Source organism: Copidosoma floridanum, unplaced genomic scaffold (assembly GCF_036245765.1).
Source record: "Copidosoma floridanum isolate Cflo_tuat_1 unplaced genomic scaffold, Cflo_Japanese_pri ptg000012l, whole genome shotgun sequence".
NCBI lineage: Eukaryota > Metazoa > Arthropoda > Insecta > Hymenoptera > Encyrtidae > Copidosoma > Copidosoma floridanum.
The window spans coordinates 8140409-8154850 of NW_028321889.1; the positions used below are offsets into that span (position 1 = coordinate 8140409).

General features: G+C 47.4%; 1 protein-coding gene across 1 annotated transcript in view; it reads right to left on the minus strand.

Moving 5' to 3' along the window:
• LOC106642483 (uncharacterized) overlaps positions 1–14149 on the minus strand; it is a 29136-nt gene extending 14987 nt beyond the window's left edge. The window contains exon 1 of the mRNA XM_014357270.2: positions 13884–14149. The gene's annotated coding sequence lies outside the window, so the exon portion shown is untranslated. The remainder of the gene's footprint in view (positions 1–13883) is intronic.
• Positions 14150–14442: the final 293 nt, after the last annotated feature.

Below are 14442 nucleotides of genomic sequence, written 5' to 3' on the forward strand. Positions count from 1 at the left end.
AGTTTGCACACAATATGTGCACGCGCCGGCGTACAGTGGATGACAGTGCGGACCACGAAGCCTTTAATCAAGTGCTCATTCGAAGCGGACGAGAGAGGCTCGTTTGGAATTGAAAAACCATTTAACTACGTATAAGGTGGGTCGGTAGCGTTAATTAAAAAACATAAATCGGCCTCGACGTTGTTCCCGGAGAGTTTCTCGAAGCTGTTAATTGCGGGTGTTATTTACGGGCGCGATATCGGCCCGACAAACTCCGCACCGGTGAATTTCGGGGCGGCCGGGAGGACTCGGTGTATCTTTATATATATGTATATATATGTATATATAATATACCGCGTCGTCTTGTTTCTGCACGCTCGAGTGAGAGGCTTTGGCGACGCGCCCCATTAAACCCCGCCAGCAACGAGCGATTTATAAGGGCACTTCCTTTGATTTTATCGCCCATGGGGGCGTACACCGCGACCTCGAGTTCACTGCTACTCGGGGCCTGATTTAACGATCCCGTTGGCCTAAATACAACATCGACGGTACAAAATCAATTAAATCTCCATCCGTCGAGGCTAACTTTTTCAACCGCGTCTGGTCATTTTTCGCTTCGGCTGATTTTCCCGGTGGCGGAAAAATTTTTTCGATCCGAGGGTACACTCGACCTGATTTCCAGCCAAAGGGAAGAAATAAAAGAGGAGAGAATATCAAGCGGTAGCCGGCAAAAAGTTATCCGAGACTCCTCATCATCATCCCCATCGACCTACATTTTGCCGAACAACATCTCGCAGAGTTGGATATTGATCTTTTATTCCCGTTATTACCCCCAAGATAAATCGTGGGCGCGTGAATTGCCACTGCGATGGCAGGTATATACGTATGAAAACCCGAGTCACTCTTCCGCAGGACTGAATAAAATCCTCCGATTGACCCGCTTCGACTTAATTTTTTTCCTCCTCTTAAAAAAAAAAAAAAAAAAAAAAAAAAGAAATAATCTCCCCGAGGGAGGAAGAAATAAAAACGATCCAATCGGAAGCGATAAAAAAACAAAAGATTGCGCGGCTCAGCCCGGGTACGGGATCGCGGTAACTCGAGCGCGATGTAAGACAGTGATAGAGGCAGCGGGAGTTAAACGATCGATCGCGCCTTTCCGAGCAGCCGGTCCCTTGTTTTTTTTTCCACCCCGTGAATAATTTACCCCATCCGCTTGAATCATTGCTCCCGACACTCGTATGAAATTAGCCCCCACCCCCCTAGACCCTATACGTATATACCATATAAATTCTCCGACTTTCGAACTGTGCACGTTTTACCATTGGTCCTTTTTAACTCGCTTTACGTAGGTATATAATGTGAAGATGGCGAAACGAGTCATCCCCGTCTCGCTTTCTTCGGCACTCCTTCGCGCGCGTGTGCCTCGAAACAAGATTGGAGCTCCGTTTCGAGTTTCCGATCGATCCCTCTTCGTTTGATAAATTTAGCGCTGCTTCTCCCGTTCCGTAAGTGATGTTTGATGAAAAATTTTACGAGAAGTCAATCCGTGCGCCTACACAGCGGATGAAAAATTCATATGGACCGTTAAACATACGAGAGATAAAAAAGCGACACGATGTGCCGTAAAAAAAAAAAAAAAAAAAAAAAAAAGCTCTCCGAGCGACAAAGTAATCGACGCAAATATCAAACCTCACTCGAGTTCCCTCAACAGAAGACGAAACGTGGCGCCAAGTGCAAAGTTCCTTTTTTCCAGCTCGAAAAATGATCAGCAGAGCCCCCGGTTAATCTCGTTAGAGCAGCGCACGAAAATACACGGGAGAGCTTTCAGCGTCGGACGAGTAATGCATCCCGATGGAAAGATCGACAGTTCCTATTTTGGAAAATTAAGAGAGGGTGCACACACAGGCAGTGCTCATCAATTTTTTCGGCCCTGCAAGTGACTCACAGAGATGGACACAAAAGTTTGGATCCAATGTGGAAATCAACGAAGAAAATCGAGGAAAATTTGAATCGCTCTCCAACGCAATACATCCAACGTTTAAAAAAAACATTATTTCAATTCTGCAGTTACTATATAACCATTACGGGGTGGCTTTTTCTAAAAAAAAAAAAAAAAAAAAAAAAAACCTACTGTATGAATTTTCATCAAGCTAAAATCATACGCAATAAATTAAACACTGATAAAATCAAAGGAGAGCTCGAGCGTAAAATTAAAATGTGCCGCTATCTCTTTCGATCAACGATTGATGATTTGGTCCCCGGAAAATTTATTTTGTTCCTCCGGATCCACCCAATTAGCGTAAAATCACCCAAAAAGTCAGGAAATTTCGCGAAAATCAAACACCCGAACGGTTTGTACGTAGCGTATTATTCTTATAAATAAAATGACGGGCCGTAAATCGCGGTACGTCAAACGTATATTGAAACAGCGAAATGAGCAGGGCGCTCGTTTTACAGAGGGTAGGTATTATATATGCATATATAATATGCGCGTTCATTTGCGCGCGTGCACACTATTCATCAAAACGAAAGGTGTATGAAAAGTCAATGCAATAACCGAGTTGCTATTCAAATTCGCGCAGCGACGGATGATTCATAATTATATTATTCCGCTGGATATTCGAAGCGTTTGGCAAAACAAAATTAATTGCCACGGCTCGCCGAGTCGTTGATGATAATAATAAAAAAAAGGGGGGGGGAGCACTCGTTATTCCGCGCGTATGAATAAGTAAAATCAATTTACACGAGTGGCGGAAGGAAGCGGCAGGAACATCCCGACGTGCCCAACAATTGTCATCGGATGATTGTCCAAAAGTATAAAAAGCAGTGGCGGCGCCGGCGAGTGCTTACATCGGGTTTGCGAAACAATCGAGTCGTCCGTATATGCAGGGTGTATACATATATAAACCTGTAAATAACAAACTTCAATCACACCGGCAGGCTGGTGTTTGCGAGCATTCTCGGGTACGATTGTGACGTGGTAATCGAGACTCGATCATCGCTCGCAAACATTTGCCACTGTTAAAATGTATTTATCCGAGTAGGCCGCGCGAGTTTATTTGTTCGAAGTAAATCCACTTGTGCCCTCTCGGCCGGCTTGCCTCGATGAAACTCGGCGACATATTCGGCGTCCCATTGTTTCGTTCGTGTCGTTTTTACACCATTTTCCAAAAATATCCCCTTTCACTCTATGACACACTCCTTCGGTTTCTCGTTAAATTGTGATTGAAAAAAAAAAAAAAAAAGTCCTCGAGCCGTATACGTATCATTAGAGTCTTTAGAAAATAAAAGCACCCTCTAGTATGCAACCAAACTTCATTGACGAATTTTCAACAATTGCTAAAAACGGCAGTTTTATTTCTTGAAAAGAAAAAAATGTTTGGCTTATCTTCGATCATTCGAATGGATTCTGAGTAAATCTCTTTTTTTTTTTTTTTTACTTTTGGATCGTCACGCACACAAAAATCATATACGCTAGTTTATACACGTGCGATTGGTATTATCAGAGCACCCATACCAGGCAAAAGCGCATCGATTATATACTGTACCGACAGCAATATTATTATTTCCAAGCGAGGAAAATCTCGCGACTCGAGGATACCCATGCAGTATGACAGCGTCGAGCACCATCCGCGCGAAAGCTATCGGACTCTCAGCTCCAAAAGCCCCCCCTTCCACGGTACATACACATAGGAACGGAAAAGCGCGCATAGGGATCACGCGCTCTCTCTTTTTTTTTTTCTTCGAGAGAAAAGCAGCGATGAATAAACAATCGGCCGGATATCGCTCCGCCCCTAAATATATATACTTTACTTGCCCAAGAGCTCGGACTCGGTCCGGTTGTATGGAAAAACAATAACACTCCGCTCCGAACATCCACCTCGCTCGATCGTACATCACGTTCTCGTGTTTTTTCTCTGCGCCGTACCTACATTGCACGCATAGTCTCTATCTTTAACTGCTGCTGTTGTTTTCCCCGGGACGACTCATCGTTGATGTTTCATAATCCATTTCTATTGCCTCGCAGGTACGGCAAAAAAAAAGTCAAGTGCACGTATATAAGCGATCGGCAGGTGTAGTTTTTGTAAAAATTCACCAAACTCTCGAGACTTTTTTGATATAATTTCAGCAAGGGCATCTTTACGAGTACTTACGCGTGCAGTAGCCAACTTACGACGAGCCCACACGTATACATATTATAACCACGGAGACGTCAAGTTTACACAAGTCTATGTAGGTACATCCCGAATCCCGAGTAAAGTATCTGCCTACCTATACACTTATGTATACCTGGCTCGAGTTTTATTCGAATCTACGTGTACAAGTTTCTACATCGGTGTAGGTACATATATGATGCACATGTGTGTCTACTTATATACTTGGGGAGCGACAGGCCTGTAACGTCGTTAGATAATCTCGACTTCAAAGTTTCCTCTTGCGCTCACGTGGATCTTACATCAGGTATTCCCGCCTACTCTTATCTCGCGCGTCTCGCAGTGAGCCGTATATTTTCGTCAGGCGTTAACTAAACGGCGCAACGAATAAACCAATTACCGTAGCATCGTACCTATGTTTTTTTATTTTTTTGTCGTGTATGAAAAAAAAGGGGGGGGGGGGATCTTGTATCTGTTGGAGTATTAAAAATTTCAGCGCGAGGGTACAAAGAAATGGGCGATATCTCTCTCGAGAGGCATTTTCATCGGGAGAATCCTGCCGATTTCAGGTACAACTCGCACGCGATTCAAAAGAAGATGGAGAGAGAGAGAGATCCTTACAAATTTAATAAAAGGGGAGCGCTAAGCGCGAACGTCTGCATCAGCGAGCGCATCCCCAACTCCCTTCTCGTCCTTCCCCATCACCATAGAGGGGTATTCTCGGAGGCGCGAAGATATTCCCTCCTCTTTAACGGATTCCTCTTTAAATCGGCGAGCCGTACGAATTCGCCTTTTCACCTTCCTCCCCCCACCCCCTACTCCTTTAGCTTCGGGACTTTGTTTGGACGTGTGTATATATGTGATGTCTCCTACCCCAGGACTCCCGGTTCCAGTGGGATTTTTATCTCTCCCTCTCGTTCGTCCTCAAAATTTCCTCGAGTGGGTGGTTTTTTCAGAGTCGATTAAGAATTCAGGGGGAGTCCGACCACCGCCATCTATACTGCCGCACCTCCGAGAGGATATCGTCCGTCTCCTCGAAGCGTGACTCGGAAATCGGGAGTAACGGGGGATCCTCGCGAAAACCAATGGCCAGCGAAGGAGGGGAAAAAAAAAAGATTATCACCCCTCGGACCCCCGGAGAAATAAACAACGGCTGCTTTGCCCAAAAACAACATACACCCCACGCAGTCTCCCGGAGTCATTTATACCCTCGGGGGGTGTATAGGCCGCGCGGACAGCGTACGCGCCGCGTAGTAATGCTTTCCCCCATTGGGCTTTTGTCCCCCCCGTAGCCTTGGAGTGCTATCTCGTTAGCGGGGCCGTACACGCTGCAGCCCCTCTCGATAACGAGACCAGCGATTAGCGAACTTTTATACGCTACGCGCGCGAGTCCGCACCATGAGCGTATACATACACATCGCTCGTTGTCCCAAAGTCGAGTGTGGCCGGTTTTTTTTTTCCAAAGGGAGGATTGTTTTATCGCCTCAAACTGATTTTTTCGTTCACCCCATCGAAGTCGAAAAAAGCTCGGGTTTTTCGTTTCGCCACCCTGTTTGCGAATGTACGAGACATTTCAGCCCCACAACATAAATATACCCACGTATATGTGTACGGGCTGAGGGTGGAAATTGATTCTTTCGACGCGAAAAGCCTCGCGCTGGTAAATCGTCGAAGCAGCCAACACGAGTAAATATTCAAACTCCTCGTGGTGACGCGACAAGGGGGGGGGGAGTGGTTCGCGCGAGCCGATAACGAAGGGGGCAAACGGATGATATCCGCTGAGATATACGTATCGCGTGCCCTCGAAACAGCAGAGGGTCGCTCTTTTTCGGATAGCGGGTGATATTTTCACGGGCGATTGAATCGGGCGAGAGATAATGCCACTTTTGACGCTTCGGATTACACGAGTCCCCCTCCCCGGCCACTTTACACATTCGCGCTGTACAGGTATATGGCAGTGCGGGGAGTTATTTATTGTCCCGACTGCGGTGTTTCGGGCTCGTTTTATCTCGAACGGTCCCCTCCCTCGGCAGACAGTCAACGAGTGGAAATCGAGTCTCATTTGCGCGGGTTTTTGACACCACTTGGCTCACCGAGGCAAACGCGGCTGTCGCGAGTTGTTAAATTAATGAGCGTCCCTCTCTGTCTTCCTGTCTCCCTCGTCGCTCATAAAATTAACGACCGTCCAAACTGCGCGAGTACATTTCACTTTTGCAGAGCTGCATCGGATGTGTATTTATCATCGCCGCTCTTTGGTTTTATCGAACGGGACGCGAATGGCGCATCGAGGGGACGTTTTTTCATATCCTCCCCCAAACTGTAGGGCTATATATAGGTATATATAGGTATATATATATACATTTCATGCCGTAAATACTCCCATTTATACTGATGAATAACCGTGACTTTTTGAGAAATAACACTATTTGGGAATGGTATTATGTAGCGTGGGCGTGACGATTTATTTCAACAAAACAACCCCCCTCGTCCATATTCGTGACGACCGGACGCCAATGGAGTATGGGGTGTCGCATATGTATACTCACAGCACCGCCGTTTATAACGAATCCGATGCGCGATCGAGGATTCGGATGGATTTGTATTTTTCGAGAGCAGGCGGGTGTATGATTGAATAGAAAAAGGAAAAAAAAATCAACAGGGATATCCGGTGAAATATAAATATACACGCGGACGGCTTTTTTTTCCTGGACAATACGTGTGTACGCGGTGAAGGGGGGGTGGGCGATGGATTATACGTGTCATCATCGGCAAAAAACCGACGGGCTTATCTATCCGCTCGAATCGCTCGGCACACCTATATACGTATATCTATATCATGCGTGCCACGTACCGCGCGAGTGTTTATGTACCTATACGCTCGCAATCGGCGTTTCTCTGCGATGGAAATTAAATAACCAGCTCGGGAAACGCGAAATACCGGTGGCGCTGTGTGATTTTGCATGTATTTCCCCGCTGGGAATTTGCGTCGAGGATTTTTCGAAATTCATTTCTCGCGATTTACCTTCATTGAAAACTTGGCAATGGCGGTCTTTCGTGAATTCCTTGCGCCATCGGAACTGCGGATGATAAAAATCAGCCGACTATTGCCGTAAATATTGCATCTGCCCCTGTATTTTGCAGTTAAACCATCCGCGGCATCAATCAACGCCAGGCGAATATATACCTACTCGCGTCGGATGGATCATTAGTGCGAGTGCAAGCCAGACACAATGGGTACCTATATACGTATATACGAAACAATAGGGTTCTCGCTGAACTGCCTCGAAATACAAATTATTTTAGCTCTCGTAAATCAAACTGGTGCGCATCATCCGTTTTTTTTTTTTTTTGTTTTTTTTTTTCATCCCCGCGCCAGCTCGTGTATCTGTAATGCGCCGCAGGGCGAGCCAAGACCATGTTAGTACATCATGCATTCGGGTACATTGAAACGCAGTTTTTTTCCTTTCCTTCCACACTTCGCCTCGAGTGAAAAAAAAAAAAAAAAAAAAAAAGTCCAGACGGACGTCTCAAGCGCGGCTTCCGATGCGAGATAAGACGTATCGACGTTGGTTTTTGCATGCGGTAAGCTGCATGAGAGACTATATTTCCCGGTGGTAAGCGAAAAAAAGGGCACCTCGTATATGTCGCCAGTGATTTGACGGGCGACTGGAGCTGGTACGAGAAAATGCGGGTGGCACGATGAGTCGCGCGCAAATCTGGCACTTGATGGTAATGCACCACACATCATCATGTTTTACCCAATATAATAATACACTTTAGAACTACATGAGTATGTATTATAAAGGTATAACAGACGAAAAAGACGTATACACTTGGTACTACATGGGCTTAGAAAAATGCTGAATTATGAATTTCGAGCCCGGAATGGAAAAGTTCGAGCTCGCCGGGGTATGATCTCTCGGCACTAATGAATTATGTAACCATACCGATTCGGCCCGAACCGCGTGAATTATTCATGAAAATTCGATGGAAATAAAAGGGGGGGGGGGTGACATGTGGATGATAACTTGTAGGTAGGTGTAGGTACAGTAGAGTTGCAACAACCCTGTGGTATTATTAATATTTCAAGCTCTTTCTCGGGTTGTACATACGCTTGACGAGAATCACGAGTGCCCCTTATTTTTAATGAACTAATGGACACATTGGGCGAAGCTCGAAAGTTCCCAAAGCCGGGGTCCAACCATACCCCTTTAACGTGTGCGCTATCGACTTTGCTTGAAATAATAATCACGCGCTGCGTGTATCTCGCGATCTCCCGATGTGTACTTACGTAGCGGAGAAAAATCCTCTTACGAGCCCATTGATGGTCCCGTCATCGAGAACAAGGGGCACCGCAGCTCTTGGGAGAACGAGCTAAGCGACCATCTTTCCCAAACTCTCCTTTTTCATCGCGGCAGCTCAAAAGTATAACAACGCGATAAGGGAAACACGTGTTGAGCACGTTCTCAACTATTGAGCCCTGCCCCCCCCCTCCCCCAAGTGCTTTTTCCTCCCTCGAACGCGTGCAGACACTTGTTCTTCTTCGAACGGAGTGACCTTCCCCGTCTTGGCTGCGTCTTTCGACCTTTGCATACACATATAGGGTACACGCAGATGCTATTCTTTGCGGTTGCTCCTTACGTATATATATTATATAAATGCACCCATTCACCTCATGGGCTTTTGACTCGACGACCCATTTCGGTCAATGGCTCTGTTTGTTGTGCAGTTTGCTCGAGCGGCGAAGCGATAACATCTCCGGGTCCATTCGTCGATGCGAAATTAAATGGATGGCTTCCGTTCAATCACGGGAACGTCCATCTCGATTAACTTTGCAAAAAACGAGTGAAATTTCATCGTTGATATCCATTAATTCCTTGAAAAATCGGTAACGCCTATCTGAAAACCGCGCTGAAAGCCGATTTTTGTTATATACATCAGAGCCAATTAAGGACGAACGGATCGCGGCTTTTGTTGTTAAATAATTCAGCCCCAACGAGTCCTCGGACAAGCGCAGCTTTAGTTCCCCGGGGAAAAAATTTTTTACCTCCGCTCCTACGTATACGGGTAAAAAAGCTAAAAGAAAAGAATAAAAAAAAAGGGGGGGGGTACAAACGAGGAAGGGAAATAGAGAATGAAAGGGAAAAACAACATCGTAATCGGACCGGCGATAACTTTTCCTCTCCAGCTCCGGCTGCCGATCCATCGGAAATCGAAGAGCCGCCGAGGCGAGCCGGGGGGGAAATCCGGGGGGGTGGCGGTAGCGGAGCTGCCGATCCGCTTATATTTCGTCGCACGGCGTGCAAATCTGTACCACTACGGGGGGACGCACAGTTGTCGCGAGCCTTTCAATTAGAGGGAAAGGCACGTAAGATTAGAGGGCTGGCTCGAAAGAGGAGGAGGAATGTAGCCGTCGGGGCGGAGGGGAAAATGGCCCCGTCGTAGCCTGCAATCAGGTGCATCCTCGGCCGGCCGATGGGACGGTTAATTGGCACGCGCTACCCATACTCTTTTTTCAACTCTCGCTGGTGGATTACCGATACGGCCCATCATTTACTTCGCTGCACTCGACGAATTACTATACCCCACACCCGAAAAAAAGTAGGGGTACGTACCCAATGTAAGAGTTATTTTATTTCAAGGGCAGCTCAAGCAAAAAATTTGCCACTGGCGCAGTTAATAAGCACAAGTAATACGATCTCGGGGAGGGGCTTTGAAGGTGCTTTTTAATTTACCATAACCCGCTTAAGGCTTCTGATCGAGGGCCCGTTGAAACGTTAATTCATCGGAGCTGGGATTCATGTTTCGCTTTCTCAAATTTTCGCGAACTGTTAACGCAAACTCGTAATCCCTCTCGAGAGCACCTAATCACCAAACTCAAAGGGTGGTACTCCACTGTAAAATATAAATACCCACACATCCTACGGAGGTATATACATGAGGCGTATATCTATATGCTTTGAAAGAACTTTATTTCAAGGGGAGTAGGGATCGATGGTGTGTCGGGCGCAGCCCCGTTCGCGGGTAGGTGTATATTATAAACGACGGGCACGTCGTAGTCAAAAGGATGTAGGAGTGAAGTGAACTCGGAGAAATCGCTTCGGCAACTCGAGCCAGGGCGTCAAGTCCGTGCAACAGCTATAGGCAAGTTGGCTGAAGATATCTGCGAGGGGTAGGCGGTAGCGGTAACTCGAGAAATCGGAGGGGTACGTACGAGTAAGTAAGTGAGTAAGTAAGGGAGGAAGGAAGGAAGAAGCAGGGTGATTACACGTGATGGTGGTATATATATATATATATACCCGTAGGTGCCCGGAGCGAGCGAGGCTCAACAACCACCTACAGAGCGCGACGAGTTGGTTTAAGGAGAGTGAGGTGCCGAGAGGAGAAAACCACCGGCGTTCGACACTCTCTCCTCTGCATGCGCCCGTCGCCCCATGGCTTTATGGTGCTCTTATCTTGCCGGCAGCTCCTTTGCATCCAGGCGTCATTAGCGCGTACGTGGCACACGCGAATGCCGTAATTTTCCGAGGCGGACCGTGTGCGTGTGAATTATGCGCGACGCGCGCCACCCCCGAAGCCAAGCCGCTGTACGACATAATGCACAAGATCGCGTTGAGATCCAAAGCGAGAGGTCTACGTGTGTTGGAGCGCCAGTCCCACCCACAGTGCTGTACACACTAGTAGTTAGACGCGTTCATATACACAGCCGCCAAATCAGCTCCCACGACTTACTTACTTACTTACTTACCAACTCTGACTCTGATGAGATTATTCATGTGCACGTGTGTCGTATATTATATATACACCTACATCACGCGTATACGCTTCTCGTGCGAGTATTTAGATAATCATCGTGCGGATAATTACTTACTTGCATATTAACCATTTTCCGTTTTTGCCTCCTTTTTTTTTACTACCCCCTTCGTTTTATCTCTACGAGGTAATTCAGAGGTAAAGGGTGGCAGGCTCGGTATATAGTATCGGGAAACAGCTGGTAATGCCCGGCTTTAAATTTTTTCGTCCATTTAAAATGAAATTGTCCTATACCTTCAAAGATTGGGTACATTTTTTTATTATGTTGCGCAGACGAGCTTAAGGGCTGGAATTGGTCTAATGACAAATAATCATGCGTTGAATACAAAGTCGTTGAACCAATGTCACATTTGTTATTGAAGTATCACTAGGGTTGGGAGGTAGATAAATCGGTCCAACGTTTTATCCAAGTTTCCCACATCAAGGTGCTACAATCCCCTTTGCGATGCACATCCTGGTTAAATATAGGAAGGAAAAAAAACCCACGCCTGATCCAACGTACTTTGATTCCTCTAGGGCTTTGGACGGTTGGTACAGGTATACTCATCCACAGCGACTTTTTCCCCGTTATCGACTTGTACACAAAAGTAAACCTCATGCGTTATTTCGATGTACCGCAATATTGAAAAATCCGTGTCGAAGGCGACATATTTACCCGATTCACCGAACCGTTCGAACGGAGTTTCGGCTGATGGGGAGTAAGTATCGAAAGCCAGGGTCGGAGCTAACTCTCGGCCAAGACAAACCCAAACAGCGGCGGATCTAGCGTTTAATGAACGGCGGGGGCGTCCCGATCGCGCAAAAGCCGAGGCTTCGTCAATCAGATATCGCGCGGCGCTCCCGGCAATGAGAGAAAGTCGCCCGATGCTCCGCGTACATACCTCAAAGGGGCGCTTTGTACGTATATACAGCGCCAACCCCTCTTGCCGACAAAGTTCCGTCGTCGATTGGCGCGCGGAGTTTCCGTATTTGACGGCGAGACTCCCGGGCGCTTCCGCTGATGACGGCAAAGCACCCCACATCTGCAGCCTCTCTTGTGCATAATAAATTCGCGACTCTCTATCTCTCCGCTCGGGTCGGAATAAAAGTTACTTTTGACGAGAAGCTTGATGGAAAGAAAAAAAAAAAATGCTATTAACGCACCCCCCGGAGTCATAATACGTGCACGTATGGCGATTGCAGGGTTCGTGATGTGCACTTATATATATACCGTTGTTTTATCGTGACGAGAAAACGAAGAAGAGGCATGGGGGGGGGGAAGTGGCCGGTTTGCCGTTGTTGCTGGCAGCGTATTTACCTTGGGAGGAGCACGTAAGAGAGTAGCGCAGCACGCGAGGATCGATTCGAGCCGCCAACTCTCCTTCTCCTTAGCTTTCTTTCAACGGTCGCGTGCTCCGTCGTTCTTTTTCCATCCTCGTCCCGTTTCCGCGTCGACGATACCCTCGGGGCTCCTCTTCCGCCGTCGTTGTATTTTAGGGAGGAGGGGCCAGTGAGGGTCCCCGAAGCGGAAAGGGGACGAGGCGAGAAACCGAAACTGGAATCTCCTCCACCAACTCGAGACACACCTGGTCCATCGAAATTTTTTATTGTAAAATTTTTCATTGCGATTCGGGTACTCGTCTCGCTCGTGCGGCCACAGGTGAGCTTTTGGAGATAGGGAAATAGGCATATTTTCGAAATTTCCCCGCGATAAACGTCTTCCGGGCGCTTAGCTCGAACAAACAGCCTCGCTCTCGGATTCAGGGGGAAGAAGAAGCGAAGAAAATCCGAGACCTAATGGAATCAATTTCCCATTTCTCTTCGCGCGAAACGACGCGCCGTTAGGATCTCGATAGACGGTGCACGCCGAGAGCTGGCTGGGGAAAAAGAGGGGGGGGGGCGATGATATCGCGCGTGAGGATGATTACGTCGGTAATTGACGACAGGGAGATCGAGATATTTCTTTTATTTTACTTTTCTTCTTCTTCGTCGATCCATGCGATATTCACGTTATTCCGTGAAAAAGAAGGGACGAAAGTTTTATTACGTGTCGGACAAACTTTGCCCCCTGCTATGCACGGATGGGCCGTTCATCAGCCAATCTATTGGCGCAAAAATTGTTTACGAAAACTCGGCCTCTTCCGAGTGTACATTGCTATCGTCCAATGACTTTTCAAGTATTCCATTACGCGGGGAGCCTTTCGGGGATTAACACGTAGCACTCGCCTGTGATGTATAGATGTGGCAGAGCTCCGCTGGTTCCCTTTTTTTTAGTCCCTTCCTCCCACGTGGAACGAAAAGTAAATATCGAGCAACTGATTTCACGCCGGAGCGGGTAAGGAAAAGTCAAGAGCCGAGGCGAAGCAGGCAAACACCCTCGTTTCTTTCAACGGGAAATTGTACGGGGCAAAATCGTACTTAAAATCAATACACGGCTACTTTTTCGAGGCGCTCGAGCCCTTTTTTTTCTTTTTGCCGTCGCAGGAAAAACAGAAATTTTCCCGCTCGAAATCCTTTTTCCAACCCCCCTTTAGCTCTCCAAATAATGGAAAATTACCTACCTACGTTCTTGTTTCTCGTTATTTTTTTCTTTTGGTGCTCGACAATACACTTTTTCCATCGAAATTCCAGCGAAATTCCACGCGAGACTGGTACCGTTGTACCGTGCACGATTACCGTTTTTTTGGGAAAAAAAAAAAAAAAGACGTGAAATAAAAATTTTTCTTTCAACCGAATGATAAAAAGTAATTTCAAAAGGCCAACGTGACACGTACAAGCAGAGCTCCCGGGAGACCGAGGGAGGGGGATCAACTTTCTTGGCTTGACCTAGCCTACGCCGCCAAACACCCGAGTTCAACGCCTCTCGACAACACTCCAGTCCAGCGGCGGGGGGGAGAAGACCTACGTGTGTATCGTATGTACCCTCGCCGAGTCGAGCCTCGTGTGTATGATATGTACCTTGCGATTCCAGCACCTCGGCCGAACTGTGTTTGCTGCGTCCAAGTTCCCTTCTCCTCCTCCACGACCTCGGGCGTCGTTAAGACGTACAGAAGTAACCTCTCACAGCGTCCCCCTTTGAAATCCAACTGGTGCACTTGTGTCAGTCCTTTTGCACATTATCACTCGTGCTCCCGCGAACTCGGAGGAAGCTCCGTCGACCGGTATAGTATATCTCCTATCGCGTGCAACCGTGAAACAAAACAAGCAGGAGCTACCTCGGCCGTGTCACGGCGCTCACTGCGAGTGCGAACTGCGAAGCCGTAGCAGCGCACCCGCCCTTATAACGTAGTTCCCCCACTCCCCGTCGCTCGCGCCGACCCCCTCCACTGCCAGCTACTGCCATTGCACGTATATACATATATAGCACCACTGCCTGCACACTGCCGTGCTACTGCTTTTCATCCACCCTCTCGCGTCGCCTCGTGCCCGTGCCCGTGTGTACGTGGATACTCGAGCGCGAGAGGGCGCGTGTGTATGTGTACACGTTCTCGTTGTAGCCGGCGCCTCCTTTTTTTCG